Consider the following 12,862-nt stretch of genomic DNA (forward strand, 5'->3'; position numbering starts at 1 on the left):
ACCTAAGTCCGAACGCAGCTCCGGATCAGCAGCCCAGCGAGTCTGCCGACTGAGCTACATCGATGGCTCTACTAAAAGTATACAATACATTGCCAATCAGATTATTAAATTTACAAACGCAAACGATCATTCATCAGTTGAGCTATACGTATAATACGAAACAAGTAAATTAATTAAATTTAAGGCATAAACAATTCAACCAGTTGTGATACACAGAAATTGATAATACATATCATGAAAACTACTTCAAATTACAAACACAAACAATTTATCAATAGAGCTATATAGATTACTATTCAATTTAAAGCATATACAATTCATCGTCCAAAACTATACAAATATATACAGTACAAAGTAGCATACTTCCATTAATCTATACAAATTTGTGCAATTAATATCAAGTAGATTAATTCAATTTATAATCATAAACAATTCATCAGTTGAGCTATACAGACTACTACACTTTATAGCATATACAATTCATCAATTGAGCTATACAGACTACCATTCAATTTACAGCATATACAATTCATCAATTGAGCTATACAGACTACCATTCAATTTACAGCATATGCAATTCATCAATTGAGCTATACAGACTGCCATTCAATTTGCAGCATATACAATTCATCAATTGAGCTATACAGACTACCATTCAATTTACAGCATATACAATTCATCAATTGAGCTATACAGACTACCATTCAATTTACAGCATATACAATTCATCAATTGAGCTATACAGACTACCATTCAATTTACAGCATATACAATTCATCAGTAGAGCTATACAGACTACCATTCAATTTACAGCATAGCCTATACAATTCATCAATTGAGCTATACAGACTACCATTCAATTTACAGTAGACCTACGTTTATACGCCTCTCATTACCCATTTTTGAATTACACCACTTCTGCTCTGAACGGCTCAAATGTTACTGTAGCTATTTTAAAACAATAAGAACCTATTTAACATATGTTTCTAACCTATATAAGCACCTAAAACTTAATTTTTTAGGGCTAAAGACTCGATGTCTTTAGTTATGACACGAAAAATACCGTCGACTGAATTAAACAATGGAAAGTGACTAAAACAATTAAATCTATATATAAAATCGATTGGAAAATATTTTTTCTTTATTTTAAATCAATGATATGTGATCTGCTTTAAAACGTTGTTCTGATACTAGTGGGACCTCAGACAACTCGGTCACAAACCGTCGCTCCTGTGTACTCCACCATGATGCTGGATCAACGTGTACAGCATGTATGAGTACGACATAAATGGATGCAGGCTTTTAGTAGCAAATCTCTAGAGGGAAAGACCATTAGGGAGGCCAAGACGTACAGGGTAGATGGGAGGATGACGTCAGGATGGAGTGGTGGGGCAGCTGGATTGATTTCTCTCAAGATAAGGTGCATTGACGAGCTTATGTAGCACAGCATAATAATAATCTTGGTACATTAGAGGCTGGAAACGCATGAATGATTGAAGATTTATATGGAGTTACTTAGTTAATGGCGTAGCAGTCTAGGATATCCACTTAGCAATGGCCCACATTTCAATCACGAATTAATGTTGATGTGATTGTGTTTATGTTTTATTAATTTCGAAATTCCGTCCTCTATTTAGCTCCGTTAAGCTTCAGACTACTGATTAATATGATGTACCGAAGTACATATGATATTTCCGTGCAGGATTTCTGCGTTATCATATGATGAAGATGAGTTGAGCGGAGAAAAATTCTCTTCATCATATGATAACGCAGAAATCCTGCACGGAAATACAGGGACATCATTTTGTTTTTACTAAAATTTCTAATATTAACCTGGCTATATCTTTCGATCAACGATTAAGAACCGGAAACACCGTTTGCTACCCCCTTCCTCGACTGGAGTTCGATGATACTGGCGTAATATACAAACAAATCACTTTATCAAGTATAGGAGGGAAGAAAAGTAGTTCATCCATTTAGCTACGGTCCACACCTGTGGAGTAACGATTAGCGCGTCTAGCCGCGAAATCAGGTGGCCCGGGTTCGATTCCCGGTCGGGGCAAGTTACCTGGTTGAGGTTTTTCCCGGGGTTTTCCCTCAACCCAATATGAGCAAATGCTGGGTAACTTTCGGTGTTGGACCCCGGACTCATTTCACCGGCATTATCACCTTCATCTCATTCAGACGCTAAATAACCTAAGCTGTTGATAAAGCGTCGTATAACATAAATAAATGAAAAAATTTAGCTACGTAAACTAGGAAATTTCGCGATTTTGAGTTTGATAATTTTCATTAGGATTTTGTTTAATCAAAATACAGTACAGTGTTAACAATGAGTGTTTTTACTCACGAACTGAGCTTTCCATGCGGACGTATTCATTATGCAGTGTATATTATACTATCTACAGCACATTAGCGAACACTATAGCGAATGAAGTTAAATTGAAAAATAATCATAATATGGATATTTAGACACATTTTTGAAAATGGTGGCCGTTCATTTCGATACAGGCTTCAGTTCTAATGTGCATATTATCGCACTATAGACGATTGTACCTAATTCCAATTACCAGGTTCGTACTTCGTATCAGTAACTCATGTTGAAGTAATTCTGTACCTGCTCTATAAAAGAGAACTTACGTACTGTAAATTCAATCTTCACTTCTGCCCGATCCGAAAAGATAAAATTACTCAGACATGCTTTCTACTGTCCGTCCAAGTGGTTACGTCGCAGCATCGTAGAAAGGGAGGAAATCACGTGACAGTTAATTACTTAACGAGGTCCTTTTATTTAAGTTATTTTAAACATTTGTATGAGTATAATATTACGTAGACGTCCAATTCCTAACAGAAATTAATGTTCTCAGAAAAGAGCTAAGACAGCCCAGCCACTAGCATTTACAGAGAGGCGAATAGAAGCAGGTGGGGGGAACCGGGATGCGACGTAGGCAAATGGAAAATGATGCAATATTGAAAGCTCTTTCGTCAATGGAAAACGCGAACATATTTTAGGAACGTAATGTTTGCTATGACCGTAAGGCTAGTATGACTGTATATGCGGTCTTGGATCTGTGTGGAGGGCGGTTGAACTTCTTTAGTAGGAGGGGTGGGAGTGAACTACATTAAAAAACTCAGGTACAATAAAAATTGAAGTAAAAATAAAATGTCCCTGTATATGTACTTCGGTACATCATATTAATATGATATGCGTAAATAATCACTTAGTGATTAAAGATGGCAATCATCCCGTCGGATCCCGGTCACTTAGTCACTCGTAATGAGTGCACCTTTGCACATAGTGTGTTGGACATTGTACCACTGTCAACACACCTGTGACGCAGTGCATGAGGTTTGGCCACCAAAGGGAAAGCTGATAGGTGAAACTTAAACTGAGAGGATTCAATCCGGAATCGGAACTGGAATCCGGTGTGGCTTAGTGATAAAGCGTCAGTACGTAAAGCTGAAAATCAGGGTTCGAGTTGCGGTGCCGGAGAACATTTTTCTCCGCTCCACCCATCCTTCATTCAGAGTACTGGTTTATTGTGTTGGTCTGATAGCAATTCCAGTTCTTCTTATTTTATCAGTGGCTTCTGGCATTTCAGGAGATAGTTTCTTGGAGATATATCTACAGCGGAGACATTACTCAGTAAAGATCACTGTCCGCAAAGAACACTAATGATTAGGGATGGAACTTCGGACACCGAACTTTCGAAGTTAACTACGTCTCGTGTTATAGAAGTCATGTTGTTTACATCAATTCAGGGTAGTACAGAGTCTGCTTGAAAAATATTATTCCGTATACAGTAGAGCATCGATTATCCGAAACAATTTGGGACGGGGGTGTTCGGATAACCGATCATTTACGAAAACAAATTGTACCAGTATCATAGGAGCAGTATGAAACAAAGAAACACTGATATTAAACACAAAACTGTACATACAGTATATATTTTGTGTCACACGTCTTCCAAATAACACAAAGAACTGACTAGCCTAGTTTGACAAGTTCAAAATGGTCATTAAAGTAGGCCTACTGTTTAGGAAAAGAAGTCCTCTTTTTTGCCTTCAGAGCTGAGACTTTTTTTTTACCTCTAAATCTCTCTCAAACAACGCTAACAAAACTTCTGCATGGCGCTCATGCAAATTTGAATTTGCCGACTGGAACTCTTTCGGTTAACCGATGTTTCTGTTGATCGGTATTCGGATAATCGATGCTCTACAGTAGTTAGGTGACTAAAACAAATAGATTACAACACACATTTACGAAAGCAACTTACCTCATTCTCTTTCTTGTAGAAAATGAGGTAGATTAGAAATAAAAATGAATTGTGTACTTTAGGTGGCATTAATTTTGTTGCAATGTACAACAGAGTGCATTCGTAAATTGCCAAATAAAAACCTATTTGATTGTCACTGATACAATATTTGACTAAGAATATATTATTTCGATATCATACGATGTTAGTGGTGCGAGTTTCAAATAGTTTATATTTATTATAATGTTGTTGAATATTATCTTGTGCCTGTACACTATGGAATTCATATTGTACTTCACAGTGTTTCGAATAGCCTATGCATTATTTTTTTTTTTCAAGAACACTCTTCTCTTTTAGTTTAACTCTTTTATTGTTATCAACAGCTGGACGTATAGAATTTAAAATTCTTTTATAATACGAGAGTATGTATTGTGTACGTCTAGTTCTTGGAGTCGGCAATTTCCAGATCCTTACTTCTCAATAAAATGTTTACAATGTGGATTCTCAAGTTTATGGAGCAGAATATTCACACATAACAACATCAGTTACGAGTCATAATAAAATTTGGAATGATCCGAAATCGAATTACTAAACAATTTCAGATGTTCGATGGATCTTGTAGAATCGCAATGTTTTTGTAAATAACGATGGTTTTTAACTTTTATATCCGACTTACGCACTTTACACAATAATATATGCATTTTCGTTTGTGGCTGAAAAATAATCACATCCGAACTCTTTTACAAGCACAGGAAAAGTTACAGATTTTATTGACGACATTATAATATATCTTCACAATACCTACCTTCACTACATCGCAACTGAACTCCTGAAGAAAGGTTTACTTTTTAAACATAAATTAATGATACAACATAAACGATACAAACCCGTACCCGTTAATCTCCAGAATGAACAGAGCTCCCTTCATGTGGCATCTTTCATTCTGCATAGGAACCTGAATGTACATCAGTAAAGTAAAGTTCTAATATCATTCTATATCCTATGTCCTTTAAACCTACATCCTCCACTAGGCAATGTTTTGGTGTCTCAACTTCGTTCCCTAGTAGGACTAATGATGTGGCAAGAAATGTGGCCGGTATATTTTTCTGAAGATATTTGTTGAGATGTAAATTATGGTTGATTATTATTAGTACTCGAAGCAATTGGAGCCTCAGTCAGTATTCTTCATCTGTATTTATCTACACATTGGACAAAACATTTATTGTGATTCCTATAAATTTTTTCGTACCTCATCAGTAGGAGTAGTAATTATATTTTTAACAATAGCTAGAGCTTTTTTTATAGAGTATTATGTTCTTCCATTAGCAAAAATATAATTTTTAGCAACAACAGTAATTATAAATATATTATCAGCAATTCCATTAAGTATAAGATTATTTCATACACTAAAAAATCTACGACGCAAAATCCTCAGCTTTATAATAATACTTTACTTGTCCATTTCTCCGGAAATTTAAATGTAATCCAGCACATATTAATATATTAAGTTATTTTAATTTTATTTCTTGTTGTGTATATTTCTCAATTTACTCCTTTACATACTCGGGTTTTCAAATTCTGAATTATTTTGATAAATCTCATAATTTTTTGGTTCATTTAAGTCAACTTTTATTTCCTATGATACTTCACCATTTACATTTATATTCTATTTTGGATAAGTTCGTAGATATTTGTGATATTGGAGGAATTCTTCTAGAATTGCAGCACTAATATTTATTAAACCTTTCTGTTCCTTTTTTAAATACGTGAATATTTTATGAGCTCTATTTGGGGCTCTATGATTGTCGTGTTATAAATTACTAACTTCGATAAAGCAGCTTCCTCTCTTTATCTTCGTTACTATTCTCTTTGCGACACTCGATTTCTTTCTTAAATTGTGTGTTCTCTTTCAGATTCTGATTTCACCCGTAAATATTTCAGATAGGTCTCTCTTTTTCCTTTGTTGATAATTGATCGATAAATCTGTGGAATGGCTAATTTCTCCTGTTATGAGAACAGGCGAAAGGTCCCGTGTTAGATTGTGGTAATGCTTATTTTTTTTATAAATATTTTATTATTATTAATTTCATAACTATGGTATTATTTACAGGTCTTCATTAGCTTAAAGAAATTGTAACAAATTTTATATTATTAAATTAACTTCTTCCATTAGAACACTTAGTATTAAATAACGCGGAATGCCTCTATAAACTATGCTCTTCCAAAATTCTGTGTGTAGGTTATATAGCCCTACGAACGAATGCTTTCATATAATGAATAAATAAAATTTATAATTCGTTATTGAATTCTCTGTGTTTATCTATGAGCTCCTTTAGCACCAGGACATTATCTGTGCGAGATCTACCCTTTCTGAATCCTCATTTCTCTTTTGGTAGAATAGGTTGAATTTCTCTGTAGTCTGTTTGTTACAAATTTTGCATACATTTTATACTCTCTATTAAAATTCTGGGAACAGTTAAAGCTTGAAATTATCAATTCGCAACTGAATCGTAATACGAGTATGAACACTTCGTGTAAACTTAATGAATTTAGTTTTATTCACAATTTTATTCTACAGCAGTGGAATCAGTTTTAGATTTCAGGAATCTAAACTGATTTCTAATATTTCATTTTTTTCTGCCACTCGAAACTACTTCATCAGCACTATGTAAAAACATTCAATTTATTGAGTCTTAAGTAAAGTCTCGTGTCTTTACTGGCTGTTTTAGGTACGGAATCCAACACCTACTTGAACAAAAGTCAAAACGGCCATCCCTTTGCCTTACTTCAATATTTATTCTTAAGAATTCCGATATGGTAGGCCTACCAGTAAATTTAACCAATCATTTTGAACGTTCATAGCATAGTTTTATTAATAGTATCGCTTTATAAAAAATAAGCATTCTTTAAGGTAAACCCAAAATAGCAATGTGTATAATTTATTTATATTTTAGTTGATATTTTAACGACGCTGTATCCACTACTACTTTATTTAGCGTCGATGTTATTGATGATAGCGAGATGGTATTTGGCGAGATGAGGCCGAGGATTCGCCGTAGATTACCTAACATTCATCTTAAAGTTGGGGAAAACCTCGGAAAAATCAACCAGATAATAAGCCCAAGCAGGAATCGTACCCTTGGCCGAGCGCAACTCCCGATCAGCAGCCAAGCGCCTTAGCCGACTGAGCTACGCCTCGCCGGTGGCATAAATTAGTATTAAATAAACAAGAAATTATTATTATTATTATTATTATTATTATTATTATTATTATTATTATTATTATTATTATTATTACCCGGGAGGAAATTAAACACAGAATAAATATGGGAAACGCCTGTTATTATTCGGTTGAGAAGCTTTTATCATCCAGTCTGCTGTCAAAAATCTGAAAGTTAGAATTTATTTATTTACGCGTTTTAGTTTAATTTATCAGTGATGTCAACCAACATCCCTCTGTCTACTCCATTTGATTTTACTAACACTTCTTCTGTCACTTGTACTTTATGTGATAAATCTTTTACTCATCGAGGCATCAATACCCACATTTCGAGATGTCACACATCAGAAGATTCTTCGCTGAATATTACCCCAGCAGCAGCAGAAAATCCTTACGATATTTCTACACATATTAGTGCTACTAATCAACCTGATGATAATGATTCATCATTACGACAAAATAAAATTGGATGTATTTATTGCAAAAAGTTGTATGATAAAAGGGGTATTCATAAGCACATGAAAGTGGCTCATGGTATACGGTCAACTGCACTTAACATCTGTCCTCATTGTAATAAATTTTTCAAAGGTGTTAAGCAGCATATTGCTAAAGCTCATCCGGAAGAATTTCGTACTAATCTATGTTCTAGTTATAATTCTAATAATCAGAATGTTTCCCTTGATATACCGGAGATACCACTCCCTAATCTCGAGAGTGAGAATGTTTCAGACAAAAATGATGTTCATGGGTTTCAACAAAATTTGGATGAGTGGATTCAAATTTTTCAGAGTAATATGGACGAGGAAAACTTTCAAAAATATACGGAAGATTTCAAAGATTTTCTTGGTACTGCTCATCATTTTCTCCCAGGCCCCAAACACCCCGCCACGCGGTATTATCTAGCACGCAGACGTGGTGACTTCAAAAATAATAATAGACACTATACTGAAACCACAAATCCGCAAAGGAAATCCAAACGAGAAAAGCAAGTCAGACTAGAAAAATACAATTACCAGGTGACACAATTCCTATATTATAACCAAAGAAAGAAAGCAGTTCGTCGAATATTTGAACCAAAGAAATGTCCTTTAAGTATTCCGGTAAATGAGATTGAAACTACGTTTAATAATAAATTTAATAATGTAAACCACCATCACTTGGATAATTATCCGAACCATATTACTGAAGTTGACAAAGATGATATTAACAACAAATTTCTGGATACTGTTAGTAAGGAAGAAATTCTTAAAGCTATGCAAGGTATTTCGATTGACACTTCTGCAGGACCAGATAAAATATTGATGCGAACTATTAAATGTGAAAAAGTTGCAGTAATTTTAACATTAATAGGAACTAAAATGTTATCACACAATTGGGTACCTAATTTTTTTCGGAAAGCTAGAACTGTTCTTATATATAAAGGTGGAGAAAAAAAGGACCCAAATAATTATCGACCTATAACCATTTGTTCAGTAATTCGAAGAGTTTTGGAGAGGTGTCTTTGTTCAAGAATGCAACAATACGTAGAATTTAATGAAAACCAACGAGGATTTGTATCTACTGCTGGTGCACAGATTAATGCCTCTATATTAAATTCAGTTCTTCGTAAGGCCAAAATCGAAAAAGAAGATGTCACCATCTTGTTTCTTGATGTGCATAAAGCTTATGATACTGTTGGACATCGGCATTTGGAATCTGTCATTCACAATTCTGTCCTTCCCCAAAAATTACAGGATTTAATTATAAATTTACAGTGTGGAAATGAAACCCAGATAGAGGTTGGAATCCATAAAACAAAACCCATACCGTTTAAACAAGGGGTTGTGCAAGGCGCTCCTCTTTCCCCAATGCTTTTTAATCTCAGCATAGACCACATTTTTGATGAATTATCCGAGCCTAGTGTGGCTGAAGAATTTGGATATGACCTTGTATCGGATCTAAATAATGTAGTAACATTAGGATTTGCGGATGATATTGCACTTGTTGCTAAAAGTACAATTGCTGCATCTGAAATATTTACCATGACAAAACGGTCATTACAACAGATCGGATTAAGTCTAAATGAATCTAAAACTCAAACCATCGTTATCGAGAAAGGAAAATTAAGTAGTACGACATTGAATCTTGGAGGATCAATTGTTAATAGTATTGATGGAGATGAACGAATCAAATACCTTGGGATTAATTTTTCTGATGAAATTAAGTTTGACATTGCCAAAGTAATCAATAATTTAAATAATAAGATCCAAGCTTTAACATCTACTTATCTTCTGAAACCAGAACAAAAACTCAATGTTTTAAATATGTATATTTGGCCTATACTTGTTTATCCTCTTCAAAATGCTCCCCTTCACCAGCTTTCTGACCGGTTTCTCGAAGATGTGGATAAGTTAATTAAAAGTTCGGTGAAGGAAATTTTATGTTTGCCAGGAGACACGCCCGACGCGATGTTGTACACCGAACGTAAATATAAGGGTCTCAGCCTTTTCAAAGCTCAATGGGAAGCATATTTACAGCATCTCAATATTTGCAACACATTATTGAGAACCTCGAATCCTCTTGTCGTTTCTACAAGGAACATAGCAGCAGAAAAGAAAGTATGTTCCAGGAAGTTAAAAATTCCACCTGAAGATCTGGATATAAGTAACATCAATGTCCATAAACTACGACAAAATCTTAGGAAACAAGAGTACGACAAATGGTGTGCGCTTCCACATAAAGGAAAAGGTGTTATTTTATTTCAAGAATATACTCCCGGAAATAAATGGATTTTTTCTAAGGAGGGTCTATCTTCCTCTGAATGGCGGGACGCAATTAAGATGAATGCTAACGTAGCACCAGTGAGAAGTCTTCATGGGAGATCCTTGGACGGTTTCCGTTGCAGATACTGCAACGAGATTGAAACCTTAGCACACGTCCTAGGATCCTGTCAGCATGGAGAACTCCTGAGAAATTCACGCCATCATAACATCCGAAAACTAATAGCACAAGCCCTTAGAAACAAATCCTTCGAGGTCCATGAAGAGGTGCACTGCGTTGCGTCTGAAGGCGGCGGAATTAGAAGAGCGGACATCGTGGCTCTAGACAAGACTAATAGTAAAGGCTTTATACTGGACCCAACTGTTAGATTTGAGATGAGCCAGACCCAACCATCCGAGGTCAACAAAGAAAAACAACAAATTTATGAGCCTACTATTCCGTATTTTCGAGAAAAATATCAGATGGAAGGCACCTGGGAAGTACATGGTTTAATGATCGGAGCGAGGGGCACCATCCCACGATCAACTGTAAACACTATCAAAACATTTGGAATCCATGACATCATTCCAAAAATAATTACTTCAACCATTAAAGGGTCTGTGGCAATTCTGAAAAATCATTTATACGGAATATCATAATCCCCCCCCCCTTTTCTATTCGTTAGTGTGTGATTGTTACAAATATATGTACAAATTTATTATTTCTTAAACTTAAGCTCCTAGTTCACATTTAAATTTGGCTCATCTATCTTACTGTAATCATTACTATTCTTATATGTGTGTTATTCTGTGTTTTTGGCAACCCAGGATGCCTGGGCAGACTATTTCTTGAAATAAATTATATATATACCGGTTGTTCTGTATGGTTGTGAAACTTGGACTCTCACTTTGAGACTAGTTTGAGGTAAGGGTGTTTGAGAATAAGGTGCTTAGGAAAATATTTGGGGCTAAGAGGGATGAAGTTACAGGAGAATGGAGAAAGTTACACAACACAGAACTGCATACATTGTATTTTTCACCTGATATAATTAGGAACATTAAATCCAGACGTTTGAGATGCGCAGGGCATGTAGCACATTTGGGCGAATCCTGAAATACATATAGAGTGTTAGTTGGGAGGCCGGAGGGAAAATGATCTTCGGAGAGGCCGAGACGTAGATGGGGAAATAATCTAAGAATGGATATGATGATAGAGACAGGATTAATCTTGCTCAGGATAGGGACCAATGGCGGGGTTATGTGAGGGCGGCCAGTCAGTAGTAAATAAAGTGTTATTATTATTATTATTATTATTATTATTATTATTATTATTATTATTATTATTATTATTATTATCATTACTTATACTTACTTATGGCTTTTAAGGAACCCTGAGATTAATTGCCGTCCTCATATAAGCCCGCCATCGGTCTCTATCCTGAGCAAGATTAATCCATTCTCTACAATCATATCCCACCTCCTTCAAATCCATTTTAATATTATCCTCCTATCTACGTCTCGGCTTTCCAAAGGTCTTTTTTGCTCCTGCCTCCCAACTGATATTCTATATGAATTTCTGGATTCGATTATTGTTATTATTATTATTATTATTATTATTATTATTATTATTATTATTATTATTATTATTGTTATTATTATTGCTGTATTTACTTCTAGTACTTGATATTTTCTTGCAATATCAATACATTTTATATCTGATAAAATTTCCAACTTCTTTACCCTGCTAATATTTAGGATTTACCTTGCTTGACTAGTTTCGAAGTCTTGTGCTTCATTGTCCAAAGCTTAGTGAAGATCCCGCGCTATCTCTGGTTTCCTGTTTTGAAGAAGATAGCGCAGGATCTCCACTAGGCTTTGGACAATGAAACACAAGACTTCGAAACTAGTCAAGCAGGATAAATTCTAAATAAGCCTATTAACACGGTAAAAAAGTTGGAAATTTATTCACTGATATATAAGTGTTAAAAGTGTATACTGTATAGAGAAATGAAGACTTTTATTTCTTAAATATATCATTTCCATTAGAACATTTTCAAATCTCAACCTGTGTTAAATTATTGAACGAAAAGCAAATTTATCTTACATGAAATGTATTGTATTTTCCTGCCACATTGATGTAGATGAGGCCAGATAAAGAATATAAAAATGAAGTGGTCAGAGATATGTAACCACTCTATCATGACATAGACACATTTCCTGATATTTGTAGCCATTCACATTGTAGGGTTCACTTGCACAAATGATTTTTCCATTTCTTTTTCCCCGCCTTTCCATTCCGATCCAAATGTTGTTGACGGAGATGTTTCTGAAATTGTATTGCTACATCTATTTCCATCTATTTTCAGGTTGAATTCACTCGTCCTTCCTTTACGGTCAGCAGAGAGTGAAGTTTTCATTTGCAATAGGAATATCAAGAACGAAGATATATCTGACATCCCGCATGTCTCGGAAGGTAAGAAGGACTTTCTGATTTTTTAAGTAACTTAAAAGGAAAAAATGTTAGCTGCCATTGGAGTCATTTTCATGAGACTCAATTATAGTTCATTCATTTACGAAGGAAATAACACAACAAAATAGTCGTTAACATGAGTTCTAATTCACATTATTCAAATGTTATGTATTTTGCT

At 34.9% G+C, this 12,862-nt stretch overlaps 1 protein-coding gene across 1 annotated transcript in view; it reads left to right on the forward strand.

Moving 5' to 3' along the window:
* Nucleotides 1–12,862, forward strand: part of kek2 (kekkon 2) — a 1,284,908-nt gene that overhangs the window by 427,695 nt on the left and 844,351 nt on the right. The window contains exon 3 of the mRNA XM_069830676.1: nucleotides 12,581–12,687. The gene's annotated coding sequence lies outside the window, so the exon portion shown is untranslated. The remainder of the gene's footprint in view (nucleotides 1–12,580; nucleotides 12,688–12,862) is intronic.

The sequence above is a fragment of the Periplaneta americana genome, chromosome 7, assembly GCF_040183065.1.
Source record: "Periplaneta americana isolate PAMFEO1 chromosome 7, P.americana_PAMFEO1_priV1, whole genome shotgun sequence".
Classification (NCBI taxonomy): Eukaryota; Metazoa; Arthropoda; class Insecta; order Blattodea; family Blattidae; genus Periplaneta; species Periplaneta americana.